General features: G+C 41.7%; 1 protein-coding gene across 3 annotated transcripts in view; it reads right to left on the reverse strand.

Annotated features, from left to right (window-relative positions):
* The window catches only part of LOC143270261 (putative Polycomb group protein ASXL2), a 79,658-nt gene that overhangs the window by 59,964 nt on the left and 4,148 nt on the right, over positions 1-15,546 (reverse strand). Inside the window, exon 1 of one of the 3 annotated variants that reach the window (XM_076559543.1) lies at positions 7,780-10,624. The exons of 1 other annotated variant lie outside the window; for it this stretch is intronic. The gene's annotated coding sequence lies outside the window, so the exon portion shown is untranslated. Of the gene's footprint in view, positions 1-6,283; positions 6,680-7,779; positions 10,625-15,546 lie in introns of those variants that run through there. One more of the 3 variants, XM_076559544.1, reaches the window with a different exon arrangement.

Genomic DNA, 15,546 nt, shown 5'->3' on the forward strand with positions numbered 1-15,546 from the left:
AGCAGCTATAAACCAATACCACACTTGGAAACTAACCACTAGCAAACATAAATACAAAATAGATGTGAATAGCTGCCAAAGTTCTAAAAATTATGATGTTTTGAAATTTAATACACAGGAGATTGGTAGAAACTTGGGAGTTAAAGCCAATGTCAGGCATGGTAGGACATTCCTTTAATCCCAGAACTGGAGGTAGTGGTAGGCAGTTCTGTGAGTTCAAAGACAGCCAGGATACAACTTTTTTCTCAAAAACAAACAAAAAAATAATTTCTGGCCGGGCTGTGGTGGTACACATCTTTAATCCCAGCACTTGGGAGGCAGAGGCAGGTGGATCTCTGATCTGTGTGAGTTCAAGGCCAGCCTGGTCTACAGAGTGAGTTCTAGGATAGCCAGGACTGTTTCGCAGAGAAACCCTGTCTCGAGAACACACACACACACACACACACACACACACACACACACACACACACACAGAAAAAAACATAAAAAAAATTCTCATAGGATTTAAACAAGCATTTGATGTTGTTTTAGTTTGATTTGAGGACAGATTCTCTAGCCCAGGCTGCCCATAACTCCCCACATAGAGCCAAGAATGCTCTTGAACTTCTTTTTGATCCCCCTATCTGCCCTTCCCCATGCTCAGACACTCCACATCCACCTGGTTTTTGCTAGAGATGGACTCCAGGGCCTCTTATATGTTATTCAGCACTGTACCCAATGAGACACATGCCAGCCGCTCAGGGCTGTGGGATCCTAACAGCATCAGAATGTCAGATACATAATCTACAATCACTCAGCGGAACTCACAAAAGACAAACTACACACAACAGACCCCAAATGGCAACTGTTAAGATCAGACACGCACAACTATGCTTCAGGAAACAGTGGTGCAGGCCGTTAGCCCCGGCACTCAGCACGCTGAAGCAGGAGTCAGTGCCCTGCTCGTCAATAATCTTTGCCACATCCTATTTCTGATGTTAGCTTTATCAAAAATGTCACCCTCATTACTCAGGTGAAGTAAACAAAAGAGCATGCTTTCCTTGAGCTATTAGCCTTCTGTTTTTTTCTTTAGTTTTCACTATAAATAACTAATGGTATATTAATTTCTACTAATTAAAAAAACAAACAGAAAATAATCATAAATTCCAAAACTCACTCCTCTGTTCAGAAACTGCACTATACTGCAAGAAAAACCAAGAGTAAACTATCATGAGTGAAACACTTGTGTTTACACGCAACAGTCCTTTGGTTAAGCTGGACAGAATGGTATGTGACTCTAATTCCAGTGCTGTCAAGGGAGAGACAGCAGTACCAGTTAGAAGCCAGCCTAGACTACACATGGAGAGGGTGTCTCCCCCTCCAAATGGATCGTGCCTGTAATTACAGCACTTAGGAGAGACAGGAATACTGCAACAAACTGTTGTCAGTCTAGGCTACATAATGAGTTCCACGACAGCTGGGCAACAAAACAAAACAGAAACAGGACCTGGGACGGTGAGATGGATCAGCAAGTGAGAGCATTTACCCTGAGTTCAATCCCCCAGAGCCACATGAGAGAGGAAGAGAAAGAAGTGCCTCTTGCGTTTCAAGTTGCTTTCTGAGCTGTGTGCACATGACCTCACACATAAATACTAATAATAAAAAAGGACAGTTTCTCCTTTCGATAACCATTTTTGTTTATATTTAATTATCTTTTTTTTTTTTTTTTTTTTTTTTTTTTTTTGGAAAGGAAGTTCAAGACAGAATTTCTACATGTAACAGTCCTGGAACTCGCTTTGTAGACCAGACTTGCCTTAAATTCAGCCTTCTGATGCCAGGATTAAAGAAGTGCACCACCACAGCCTGGCTTATATTTAATTATCTGAATCTCCCTAAGAAAATATAAAGAATGAGAAAAATATATACATACACTAGAAAAACCTGAGAATCAAAACACTTCTGAGCAAAAATACAAAACTGTTACAATTTTTTTAAAAGTACAGCAAGTGTAGATTTACTAAGGAAAAGTGAGGAAAACTCTTTAAGGTGGGAAGGATCCAAGGAAGGCATACCATATTATATTCTTTTACCACAAGCTCAAGATGTAGGCTAGCAGTTTTCCAAAACAGCTACCTTATTCTGACCACAGGAGGGCAGTGTCTGTCTCACAAAAAAAAAAAAACAAACAAAAAATTCTACTGGAACTGTTCAAACTACAAAACACAATTTAAACAAACTACTCTTATGACAATATGATCAAACATGAAAAAAAAATTAGAAATCAACAGTATAGGGCTGGAGAGATGGCTCAGTGGTTAAGGGCACTGTCTGCTCTTCCAGAGGTCCTGAGTTCAACTCCCAGCACCCACATGGTGGCTCTCAACCATCTGTAACCGGAGCTGATGCCCTCTTCTGTCTGATGCCCTCTCCATCATGCAAATGGAGCACTCATATACATAAGATACATATATAAATAAATCTTTAAAAAATTAATAGTATAAAGAACTCAAGGGCACAGTTGGAGAGATGGCTCAGCTGTTAAGAGCACCGACTTACTGCTCTTCCAGAGGACTCGGGATCAATTCCCAGACGCCACACAGCCACAAACAACTGTTTGTATCCTAGTTCCAGAGGACCCAACACCCTCACACAGACATACAAGCAGGCAAAACAACAATGCACATAAAATATAAATAAATAATTTTTTAAAAAAGAGACAAAGAACTCAAGGGCAATGGACAAGGTTCCTAAAGGACTTACTAAGACTATTCCTCAGCCAGAAATAGTGGTGCAGGACTTTATTTTTTCAGCACCCAGGAGCCAGAGATGCAGAGGCAGGCACCGGATCCCTTTGAGTTCCATGCCAGCCTAGTCTACATAGCAAATTCCAAGTGGGCCAGGGCTATATAGTAAGACCCTGTCTCAAACAAAACAAAGCAAAGCAAAACAAAACAAAAAGCAGGATTTAAATTATCAGTCTCTAGTAAGTTCATTCAAGAAGTGAAAAGATGAATGAAGAGTCTGAATTTTGTGTAACGTGGATCATTTAATTTTACATTTAAAATGTTAATAACATAATAATCTCTTAATGTCTGGCATAAGAATTATTCACTATCACTTCTCGGCCTTTTGGCTAAGATCAAGTGAAGAGTTATTTACTGACCAAAAAGCCTTAAACAGGATAACTAATACTTTGTAGTCACAGAGATCAACCAGAACACAAGCAGATTAAGGTTTCGGAAGTCTGTGCTACACAAGATACACAAGATGACTATCAAACCAACTAGGTGGCTAATGGGACAGGAGGAAAAAAAAAAGTCAAATCTGAAATAAATTAAAAAAAAAAAGAAAAGTCAAATCTGAGTCAGGCGTGGTAGCACAGGATTTTAATTCCAGCACTTGGAGGTAGTGTCGTGTGGACCTCTGTGTTCGAAGATAACCTGGTCTACAGAGTTTGCTCCAGGACAGCCAGGGCTACACAGAGAAAAATCCTTATCTTGACCAAAAAAAATTTTAAAAATTAAAAAAAAAAGGGTGGGGGGGAGCCAGGCTGGAGAAATTTCAGCAGTAAAGAACAATGGATTATCTTCCAAATGATCCAGGTTCAATTCCTAGAACCAATATGAAGGTTCACAACCTCTGTAACTTCAGTTTCAAAGAATCCCACACCCTCTTCTGGCCTTAACAGCACCAAGTGTGCAGGAAAAACACTCAAACACATAAAAATAACATTTTTAGGCCGGGCGGTGGTGGAGCACGCCTTTAATCCCAGCACTCGGGAGGCAGAGGCAGGCGGATCTCTGTGAGTTCGAGGCCAGCCTGGGCTACCAAGTGAGTTCCAGGAAAGGCGCAAAGCTACACAGAGAAACCCTGCCTCGGAAAAAAAAAAAAAAAACATTTTTAAAAAAGGGCCAAAATGCTTCTGCAGTTATAGTGGTCAACAATGTCTAATCTGCAAGGTTAATAGAAACATTCTGTTTTTCAACAACAAAATTGCTTTAACTAGCTGTGAGAACTCAGACTCCATTTAATCAGGAAAAGGCATCAGATTCAGCAGACTTAGCAGTGAACTGGCATCCAGGTCAACAACTAACACTGAATTCTTCCTAGAACATCAAATCAAACAGGGAATGGGAGTCAACCAACTACTTTTGCCAATGACAGAAATGAATTTCCACACCAAGACAAAAGGAGAGCCTAGCCATTCCAAATTTTGATTCCCTCATGAGAAGCGGGTACAGTTTTGACATTTGCTTCATCCTCCAAACTTCTACTACCTGATATTTGAAACCGAGGAACCAAATGAAGTCAAGATGCTACTTTCCCACCTACCAAACTCACTATATACGAACACTGTGACAGCTTAGAAACTGAACTTTACACAGGAAAGTCATCCCGCTGAAGGAGGAACAGAAGGAGAGAGAAAGGAACACAGGCACTTCAAACTGCAAACACAACTAGCTAGGAGATGGTGGTGCACGCCTTTCACCCCAGCACTCCAGAGTCAAAGGTAGGGCGATCTCTGTGAGTTCTAGGCCAGTCTGCTCTACAGAGTGAACTCCAGGACAGCCAGGGTTATACTGAGAAACCCTGTCTCAAAAAAAGAAAAGAAAGAAGAAGGAAGGGAGGGAGGGAGGGAGGGAGGGAGGGAGGAAACAGAACTAAATAGTGAGGGGACTCTTGCACAAAGAACCAAGGGGAAGGAACTCTAACAAGTTTCTAAACTCCATTATGCCGACATTCTAATATCAGTCCTCTCTACTCAAGCCATACTCTTCCTATGTCTAGTGAATTGTGCTGGATTTCACCCAAAGTTAAGAAGCACTTATTCCTTCCAAGTAGCCAGTATTATTTCTTCAAGGTCAGTGACTGTTACATAGTAATGACGCCACAAACAGACAAGGTTACTCCAGGAGGAGGAGGAGGAGGAGGAGGAGGAGGAGGAGGAGGGGGAGGAGACAATTAAATTCAAGAAGGTAAGTTATACTATCAACAACACTGGCACTGAGCGGGATGATTAAAGGTTTTCTCCTTGTTTGTCCCCTCCGTATTTCCTATTCTGTACAAGTTTTTATTTTAACCTAGAGCTGTCTGCTTTATGTAATATTCCCTTTCATGGATTCTACCTTTATTGAGTCATACATGACATAAAAGTGATAAGGCTGGTACTATGTGAAGTAACATGCATGCATTCATTAACATAATCTGAAGAAAAGCCGGGAGTAAACAGGAAAACATTATCACACACAAAGTTGTCTGAGAAAAATCAATGAGAAAATACTTATTCAAAGAAAGCAATAGAAGAAAGAGCTCAGAATTGTATGCTGAGGCAGAAGGGTCTTGAATTCCAGGACAACCTGTGCTATATGGCAAGACTGTGTCAAAAGCAAGCAAAACATACCCCCTTAATATTTAGAGGGAAACTAATAAAAGGAAGAAATGTTAATAAATCAAACACAATTAGAAACACAAAAACAATTAGAATTTTATAAGAAAAATTCAGATGGAAATACATTTGTTTATAGTGTAAAGTTCTCTCATTATGCATGGTAATATTTAATCATAATTGAACATCAAAGTGCTCTTATCTTTTAAGCAAAAAAAAAAAAAAAAAAAAGTAATATTAGCCTTGGAACAGAACTCCAAAACTCAAAACCCTGGGTGTGGTAATGTACATATACAATCTCAGCACAAGAGGCTAGAGAAGATCAAGAGTCCAAATGTTATGTGTATTGATTGGTGTTTTGCCTGTGTGTATGTCTGTGAGGGTGTTGGATCCCCTGGAACTGGAGTTTCATACGATTGTGAGCTGCCATGTAGGTGCTGGGATTGAACCCAGGTCACCCTAGGTTATATAGTGAATTTAAAGACAGCCTGTTCTAATTTCAAAAAAAAAAAAAAATAGCAACAATAAAAAGCTAAAACTATGGCCTAGCAATTTATTCCTAATAAAAAATAACTAAAAGCATATACTGAGACAAAGAACTGTGCAAACATGTTCATAAAAACCTTTTCCAGGGGCTGGAGAGATGGCTCAGCAGTTAAGAGCACTGACTGCTCTTCCAGAGGACCTGGGTTCAATTCCCAGCACCCACATGGCAGCTCACCACTGTCTGTAACTCAAGTTCTAACACACTTACACAAACATATTAAAAAATACTAAATTATGTTTTACAAAAAACCTTATTCACCATTAAAAACTATGTAACATATTTAGAAAAATGATTTGAAAACTACACAGCTGTATGTGTCTCACTGGAAACAAAGGTCGACCTTTCAGTACCCATAGAAATGGACTACCAACCTTAAAATCTATACTCAGCAAGAACACTCAACTAGGAACGGTGGCCCCTGTTGGAATAGCAGAACTCCAGAGGCTAAGGCAAGAAGAACCAGCTGGGTTAGACCCTATCCAAAACAAAACACCCTTCTGGAATGAAAGTAAAATAAAGTTATTCTCAGGAGCTGGATAAATGCCTCAGTGGTTAGAAGCACAAAATGTTCTTCTGGAGGAGGTTCCTTTTCCAGCACCCACGTCAGGCAGCCCACAAATACCTATCTATGACTCTAGCTCCAGGGGAATACAATTTAACTCGGACCTCTGCAAGCACAGGCACACACACACTTAACAATTTTACAAGACTAAGTTGTTCTTGGCCAGGCAGTGGTGGTATACACAATTAATCCCAGCACTCAGGAGGCAGAGGCAGGTGTATCTCTGGAGTTCAAAACCAGCCTGGTCTACAGAAAGAGCTCCAGGACAGCCAGAACTACACAGCGAAACAATCTTAAAAAGCCAAAAAAAAATTTAAAAACAAAGTTTTTTTTTTTTTTTTTTTTTTTTTTTTTTTCTGGTTTTTCGAGACAGGGTTTCTCTGTGTAGCTTTGCGCCTTTCGTGGGACTCACTTGGTAGTCCAGGCTGGCCTCGAACTCACAGAGATCCACCTGGCTCTGCCTCCCGAGTGCTGGGATTAAAGGCGTGCGCCACCACCGCCCGGCAAAAAACAAAGTTTTATTTTGTTGTTGTTTGTTTTTTTCAAGACAGAGTTTCTCTGTGTAGCTTTTGGAGCCTGTCCTGGCACTCTGTAGCCCAGGCTGGCCTTGAAATCAGAGATTCTCCTGCCTCTGCCTCCCAAGTGCTGGGATTAAAGGTGTGAGCCACCACCACGCAGCTAAAGTCACTCTTACAGAGAATATGTGCAGAAAAGGAAAAGAACAGAGCAAGCCTGTAACTACTGTCCTTATTTTGTCCTGCCTCCAACAACTGGCCATTGACTGGTATATGAGAACTTGGACTTGGAGAGAAATTTTCCTGTACAAACCATGTGATTTATGTGAACATCTGCTTTCCTTCTAGAAATTCAGAATTGTGATATATGCTGACCTGTTCTCAATAAAAAAAAAAAAAAAAACAAAAAAAAAACAAAACTCCCTGGCACTGTTTCGTGACAGACGTTTTACTTTTATTCCTTGTCATAATTCACTCCTGGAGGCACTAAGTTGTGATCCTACTCAGAAACCACTTGAAACCTTCCTCCAAATTTCACCTCAAGCATATTTCCATCTATCTACCCACTTCAATTTGAATGTTTTGTATGTAAATACACATTCACACATGTGTACCTGTGGGTGGATGCCAAAGGTCAACCTCAAGTACATTACCCTTAGCAGCCCTCCACTGGACTTCCTTTTTGAGACATTCTCTCACTTAGGCCTGGGGCTCATTGCTGGCCAGTGGATTCCAGGGGTCTGCCTGTCTTCCTTCCCCAGTCCTAGGATTACAAGCATACATACCATACCTGGCTTTTTACGTGGGTGCTGAGGATCCAAACTCAGGTCCTCCTGCTTGTGTACACTTGACCAAGTGAATCATCTTCCCAGCCTTGTTGTTGTTTTCTCCTTGAAACAAAGTCTCAATCCAAATCCTGCCTCCATATCCCCCAAGTTTTGAGGTCACAGGCCCATGCACCATGTCCTGCTTCTACTGCACCCAGTTGTGACTGAATTCTACGCCATAATAAATGACAGTGATTAGTCTGACTAAAAGCCCAGCCCCGTGTGTTGTCTTACAGAATTACTAAACCTGGAGGTGGTATCAGGGATCTCTCCCACAAAAAAGAAACTAGGAGTCTGTTGCTAGGAGACCATGTTCTAAAAGACAGCTAAAAGTTTTCAAGGCAGAAGAGAAATACTATCAGAATCTGAACAATAAATAATGAAAGAACAAGTCGGACTCAGTGACGTACTCCAGCAGAAGTGGAAGGATCAGAAGTTCAAGGTCATTCTTGACTCCATAGGGAATTCCAGGCCAGTGTGGGCTACATGAGACTCTATCTCAAAAAAAATATAATATAAAAACAATATGAAGAGTTGGGAGCTGAAGAGATGGTTCAGAGGTTAAGAGCACTCACTGGCTGCTCTTCCAGAAGACTCTGGTTCAATTCCTAGCACCCACATAGCAGCTCACAACCATTTTTAACCTCAGTTCCAGGGAATTCAATGCCCTCTTCTGACCTCCAAGGGCACCAGACATGCACACAGTATACAAATATACATACAGGCAAAACATCCATACACATAAAATAATAAATTAAAAAAAATAATAAAGAGCAAATATATGGTAAGTATAATAGGCTTTCTCCTGAACTTTCAAAATTATTTTCCATGCCAGGTATGGTGGCTCACACCTTTAATCCCAGCACTTAGAAGGCAGATAGGGGATCTCTGTGAGTTCGAAGCCAGCCTGGACCACCAAGAGAATTCCAGGACAGCCAAGGCTATTACACAGAGAAACTCTGCATGGAAAAACTATATAGTCTTTTTTGTGTTTATATATATATATATGTGTGTGTGTGTGTGTGTGTGTGTGTGTGTGTGTGTGTGTGTGTGTATATATAAAAATTCATTCCATAGTTATATGCAAAATTATAATCTTTCATGGGCTTTCTAATTTGTAGTATCATAAGACAATGGCAATATATACAGGTTAGTAAGGGAACTATATGGTGATAAGTAAAACAATGATTCTAAAAGGTAGGTATACTCTCTTCTCTAGAGCAATGTGGGGTGACGACAAACACAAAATGAGACAACTTAGAAAGAAGGTGTGGTGGCTCACACCTACGATAATAGCGGAGGCCATGAGGCAAGGCTAGGAGGTGGAGGCAGAAAGATCAACAGGAATTTGAGGTCAGCCTGGACTAGCTCTCACAGTGAGAGACCCTATCTCAAAGAGCCAAAGAAGTGGAGAGTGGCCCCATGAGCCACCCCCTTCCTGGAAATCTTGGCTGTTAATGGCTGCCAGAGGAGGAGGAAGGGGCATTTTCTTCAGTGGCTACACTGGGAAGTGCCCACAATCCCGTCAATAACCCCTCCTCCATGCACCTGTAAGCAACCCAAATGAAAACTCACTGGGCCACCAAACTGTTATCAGCAAAGAAAGTACAAGGGAAAGGAGGGAAGAGGAAGGGCATCAGCAGGAGGAGGAGACAAGGCAGGATAATGGTGGATAAAATGATAAAAATTCATGGACATGGATGAAAATGTTGTAATGGAATTCATTATTATGTATAACTTAATGTGGACTAATAAAAACCATTAAAGATAAGTAAGCCAGGCATGAGGACTAAGAACTAAGATCCCAGCACTCAGGGCCAGCCTGGCCTACATAGCAAGTTCCAGGCCAGTTAAGGCTATAGTGCAAGACTCTACCTCACCAAATGAGCAAAAACGAATAATAATAAAGAAATGGTATAACTTTTGTGTGAAAGAAGCACACTAAAGCTCCTTACACTTCAGGAGACCAACAGAATTTGAGAACAAGGTCCAGCTGGAGAACTCCATGTGTAATACATGTGGGGAGAAGAAACGTAAAATGACAACCGTGTGAAGGAAGGCCAAGGGAGGAAACACCCAGCCAGGCACACTTGACTTTCCAACCTCTCTAACAAACCCCACACACGGCCCAACCACCTCAGACAGACATGCTAGCTCCTGCATAAAAAGCTACTATTCCCAGAAGAAAAACACGTCACGTCGATTTTTTTCAACCTTCCACCCTTGCAGCCTTTCTCTTCCAGTACTTCACAATACTCAAAGTTGAATTAGCAATATATCGGACATTTTTCAGTCTTCCTTCTCCTCACCTTGTGCCTCATTTTACAATGATCTGTAAATTTTCTATCCATCATCTTTAAGATTTTCACTTTTGTATGGGGACATGTGTTGTGTCTATACACGTGAATGCAGGTGTCTGTGGACTCAGGGAGTTGGATCCCCCTGAAGCGCAAGTTACAGGTGGTTGTAAATGCTAGCCATGGGTACTGGGGATCAAATATGGGTCCTCCGCAAGAGCATTCCATGTTCTTGCCCGGAGGTGTACTCAGGAGGCAGAGGCAGGCGGATCTCTGTGAGTTCAAGGCCAGCCAGGTCTACAAAGCAAGTTCCAGAACAGGCTCCAAAGCTACGCAGAGAAACCCTGTCTGGAGGGCAGGGGGAGCATTCCATGTTCTTAGCCATTGGGCCAAATTGCTCCAGTCTTTACTCACCATTTTTAAACACTGAGGCCTTGAACACTCAAATTTTATTAACTTACCACTACACAGCTTCAACAACATATTTATTCTTTTTTTTTTTTTTTTTTTTTGGTTTTTCGAGACAGGGTTTCTCTGTGTAGCTTTGTGCCTTTCCTGGAGCTCACTTGGTAGCCCAGGCTGGCCTCGAACTCACAGAGATCCGCCTGGCTCTGCCTCCCGAGTGCTGGGATTAAAGGCGTGCGCCACCAACGCCCGGCTCAACATATTTATTCTTATTCATGACTATACATTGTATTATCAAATTTTTGTTAAAGGAATATACATTTATCTCACAATTTCTATGTGTCATGGTTCCAAGCAGATGAAGTGGCCCTCTTAGAATCAGACCACGCTGTGAAAACCAAGTGTCACTGCAGAGTATGAACTCGGCTGAGCTGTGCGGTCCTCACTCCAAGGTCCTTCCCTGTCGTCTTTGCTGGACCTCAGCTGACACTCGCTCAACTCGTAAGGCCGCTTGCCACCTGTCCTCTTTCACACAGAGACCATAGCATGGCTGCTGGGCTTCTCTTGCTTGTTTTTTTGAGACAAGGTCTCACAACACAGTCCAGTACGGCCTAAAACTTACTATCTAACCCATGTGGACTCCAAGCTCCTGGCAAATCGGCCTCAGCCTCTCCGGTGTTAACCCACACCTTCTAGGATAAAAATTATTTCTCTATTTTACCCATTGCTTTTTACATAAAGACACAAAATACACAGTAGGGAAAACTTCATAGCATGCTCATGTATTTCACTGGAGTCAAGCTGGTGGCTCACACTGACTGTTGGTTTGGAGACCAAGCTGGGATGCATGGCAAATGCCAGGCCCAGCAGGATTACAAAAAAGACCCTATCTCAAAACCAAATCAAAAGCGAAGAAGGAAGAAAGGGAGCAGAAAGTACTAACAGCGCCCACAGGAACAGTGTTATTTGAAATTGAGTATCAATAAACCAGCTACTGCATAATTCAAACATCAGTGAGTTAGACTCCAGATGGAGGCCTGAGGATGTGGCTCGTCTGGCACATTGCCTGCCTGGCATACAGGAAGCCCTGGATTTCATTCCTAGCACTGCATGAGTCCAGGTACCACATAAACCTGTCGTGGTGGTGCCCACCTGAAATCCCAGCAGCACTCAGGAGGATCAGGAGTTCAAGGTCATCCTCAAACATACAGCCAGTTCGAGGCAGCCTAATCTACATGAGATCCTATCTCAAAATCTAAATGAATAAAATCACTTAATATCCCCATTTCTCACTCCTTCCCCCTCCCCAAAAACCCTCTCCCAAGGATCTCAAGCCCAGATGCCTCAAATTCATTATGAAGCAGAGAATAACTCTGACCCCTTGATTCTCCTATCTCCACCTCTTAAGCCCATACAAGATTATACCAACAACTCAGTTCATGCCATGAAACCATGCAGTGCTGGGGATAGAACCAATTCATTCTTGTTAGGCAAGCAATCTTCGGACAGAGCTACATCGCCAGCCCACAATTTATAATCTCTTAATGGTTTGAAAAATATTTCATAGGATTCCCAAAACCTAGAAAGAAGAAAAGTTAAAGACTGATCAATTTAATTCCATTAACATTAAATATATATGTGTAGATGTGCAGGGCTAGATAGAGAGATGGCTCAGCAGTTAAGAGCACTTCCTGCTCATGCAGAGGAACCACAGTTCAGTTCCCAACACCTAGGTCAGATGGCTCACAACCACCTCTAACTCCAGTTCCAAGAGGTCCTCTGTGGGCACCTGCACACACATGATACACACTCATACAGACACACACAAATAAAAGTAAATCTTGAAGTACTTATGTATGAGGGTGCACACTTGAGTACATGCCCAGGACAGGGGCCAATAAGATGGGTCAGTGTAGGTAAATGCCTTTGCCAAATAAGCCTGACCTCAGTCTGATCTTTTCCAAAACCCTCAGGAGGAGAGAACCAACTCACAAAAGCTGTCCTCTGCGCACAAACCCCAAATGAAGGTCAGATATCATCTGACTTTCTTTTTATAATACACACCAAACACACACAAAAAATCTGTACAGAAAAGAAAAATCTCCACAAATTCATTCAAAACAAAAAACAGGAAAATAGATCTGTAATATAACAAATTACCTTTATATATAAAAACACTCAGAAATTGACATGAAGGAAATCCCAACACTAGGGAGGTAGGGAGGTAGATGTCTTTAAAAAGACAGACAGACCAGGATATAGGAACTGGAGAGAGAACACAGTGGTTAAGAATATTTTGTTCTATACGGACCAATGGAATTGAATTGAAGACCTTGACATTAATCCACGCACATATGAACACCTGATTTTTGACAAAGGAGCCAAAACTATACAATGGAAAAAAGAAAGTATCTTCAACAGATGGTGCTGGCATGACTGGTTGTCAATATGTAAAAGATTACAAAGAGATCCATATCTGTCACCATGCACAAAACTCAAGTCCAAGTGGATCAAAGACCTCAACATACATCCAGTTACACTGAACTTGATAGAAGAGAAAGTAGGAAGTACTCTTGAACGCATTGGCACAGGAGGCCACTTCCTAAATATAACACCAGTAGCACAGACACTGGGAACAACAATTAATAAATGAGATGTTTTGAAACTGAGACGCTTTTGTAGGGCAAAAGACACAGTCAATAAGACAAAACTACAGCCTACAGAATGGGAAAAGACCCTCACCAACCCCACATCTGACAGAGCACTGATCTCCAAAGTATATAAAGAACTCAAGAAACTAGACATCAAAATACTGAACAGTCCAATTAAAAAATGGGCTAAAGAGCTAAACAGAATTCTCAAAAGAAGAATCTCAAATGGCTGAAAGACATTTAAAGAAATGCTCAACATCCTTAGTGTGGGAGCCCGTTCTGGGGTTCCTCGTGGCTTTACCCAGCAGGTCCGAATAGAGGATGATCAGGACCACGGGCCTGAGTGCAGGTGTCTGAGATGGCCTGCACTTGGCTGTGCTGGGGGAGGAGGTCTTTTGCTCCACCCCTTGGCGTCTCTATAAAAACCCTGGACCAGAGACAGTCGGGGGCCCGTTGGAATAGGTTCCAGGCCCTCTCGAGGCTATCCTTTATTTTCTATCTGTTTATCTCCGCAAGATTCTCCGCTATAAATCCTTCTATCTAATATTTCCTGCTGCTCACACTCAAGAAAACTCTGGGAAGCTGTGGGGGTGGTGGGTAAACGCCCCACACCTTAGTCATCAGAGAAATGCAAATCAAAACGACTCTGAGATACCACCTCATACCTGTCAGAATGGCTATGACCAAAAACACTAATGACAGTCTATGTTGGAGAGGATGCAGAGCAAAGGAAACACTCCTCCACTGTTGGTGGGAGTGCAAACTTGTACAACCACTGTGGAAATCAGTATGGCGGTTTCTCAGAAAATTGGGAATTGATCTACCTCAATACCCAGCCATACCACTCTTGGGCATATACCCAAGGAATGCTCAATCATACCACAAAGATACATGCTCAACTATGTTCATAGCAGCACTATTCACAATAGCCAGAACCTGGAAACAACCTAGATCCCTGTAATTGAAGAATGGATTAAGAAAATGTGGTACATATACACAATGGAGTACTACTCAGCAGAGAAAAACAATGACAGCAGGAAATTTGCAGGCAAATGGATGGAACTAGGAAATATCATCCTGAGTGAGGAAACCCAGACCCAGAAGGACAACCATGGTATGTACTCACTCATAAGTGGATACTAGATATAAAGTAAAGGACAATCAGACTGCAACCCACAGAACCAGGGAGGCTACATAGCAGGGGGAACCCTAGGATGACTGTGGCTTATAAGAAGTTTTTACTCAATCACTGGGCAAGCCTCAGTGAAACATTTCACTATTAGGATAAAAATTTGTACTGTATCAAGCTGATGATAGAAAATAATAATAATAACAAACAAACAAAAAAGAATATTTTGTTCTTCCAGGACCCAAGTTTGGGCTAGGCAGCTCACTGCTCCAGCTTTGGGATATCTAACACCCTCTTCTAGACTCTGCAGGTACCTGCACCACATGGCATACACACAGAGAGACAAACACATACATATAAATAAAAACTAAAATTTTAAAGATCAGGAATAACATAGAAAAAGACTAAAGATAAAATCTGAATAGCAAAGTTTACTGGCAAAAAATACAAATATTGTATTTTTGTAAGTTGAAGAACATCTACAATCTCAGCTACTCAGGACACTGATGCAGGACCAGCCTGGGCTACACAATAAGTTCAAGTCCAGCCTGGACAACTTAGTGAGACTGTCTCAAAACTTAAAATGAGGGTCAGAGGCATGACACTATGGGTGCACATGAATGTAGCACCTGGCTAGCAAACACAAGGCCCTAAATTCAATCCCCAGTTTGAATATAACAATAAATAGTCAGCTGGGTGGTGGTGGTGGTGGTGGTGGTGGTGGTGGTGGTGGTGGTGGTGGTGGTGGTGCATGCCTTTAATCCCAGGATTTAGGAGGCAGAGGCAGGCTCTGTGAATTCAAGGCCAGCCTGGTCTACAGAGTTCCAGGACAGGCTCCAAAGCTACACAGAGAAACCCTATTTAAAAAAAAAAATGTAATAATAGTCAATAAACATGGGAAATTACTTTAATTCTGTATTATCCAATAATAGCCATATACCGATATTTTTGTTTGTTTGGTTTTGTTTTGTTTTGGAGACAGGGTTTCTCTGTGTAGCTTTGGAGCCTGTCCTGGAACTCACTCTGTAGCCCAGGCTGGCCTTGAACTCTGGAGATCCGCCTACCTCTGCCTCTGCCTTTCGAGTGCTGGGATTAAAGGCATGTGCCACCACCGCCTGGCCCACATACTGATTTTTAGCAGTAATTAAGATTAAATAAAATGTTAAATGCAGTTTGTAATCACAGTGGCCATTTTAGGTGTTCAAAGGCCATGGAATATTTTTAGCACACGACAACACAGATACCATT

The sequence above is a fragment of the Peromyscus maniculatus genome, chromosome 22 (assembly GCF_049852395.1).
Source record: "Peromyscus maniculatus bairdii isolate BWxNUB_F1_BW_parent chromosome 22, HU_Pman_BW_mat_3.1, whole genome shotgun sequence".
NCBI lineage: Eukaryota > Metazoa > Chordata > Mammalia > Rodentia > Cricetidae > Peromyscus > Peromyscus maniculatus.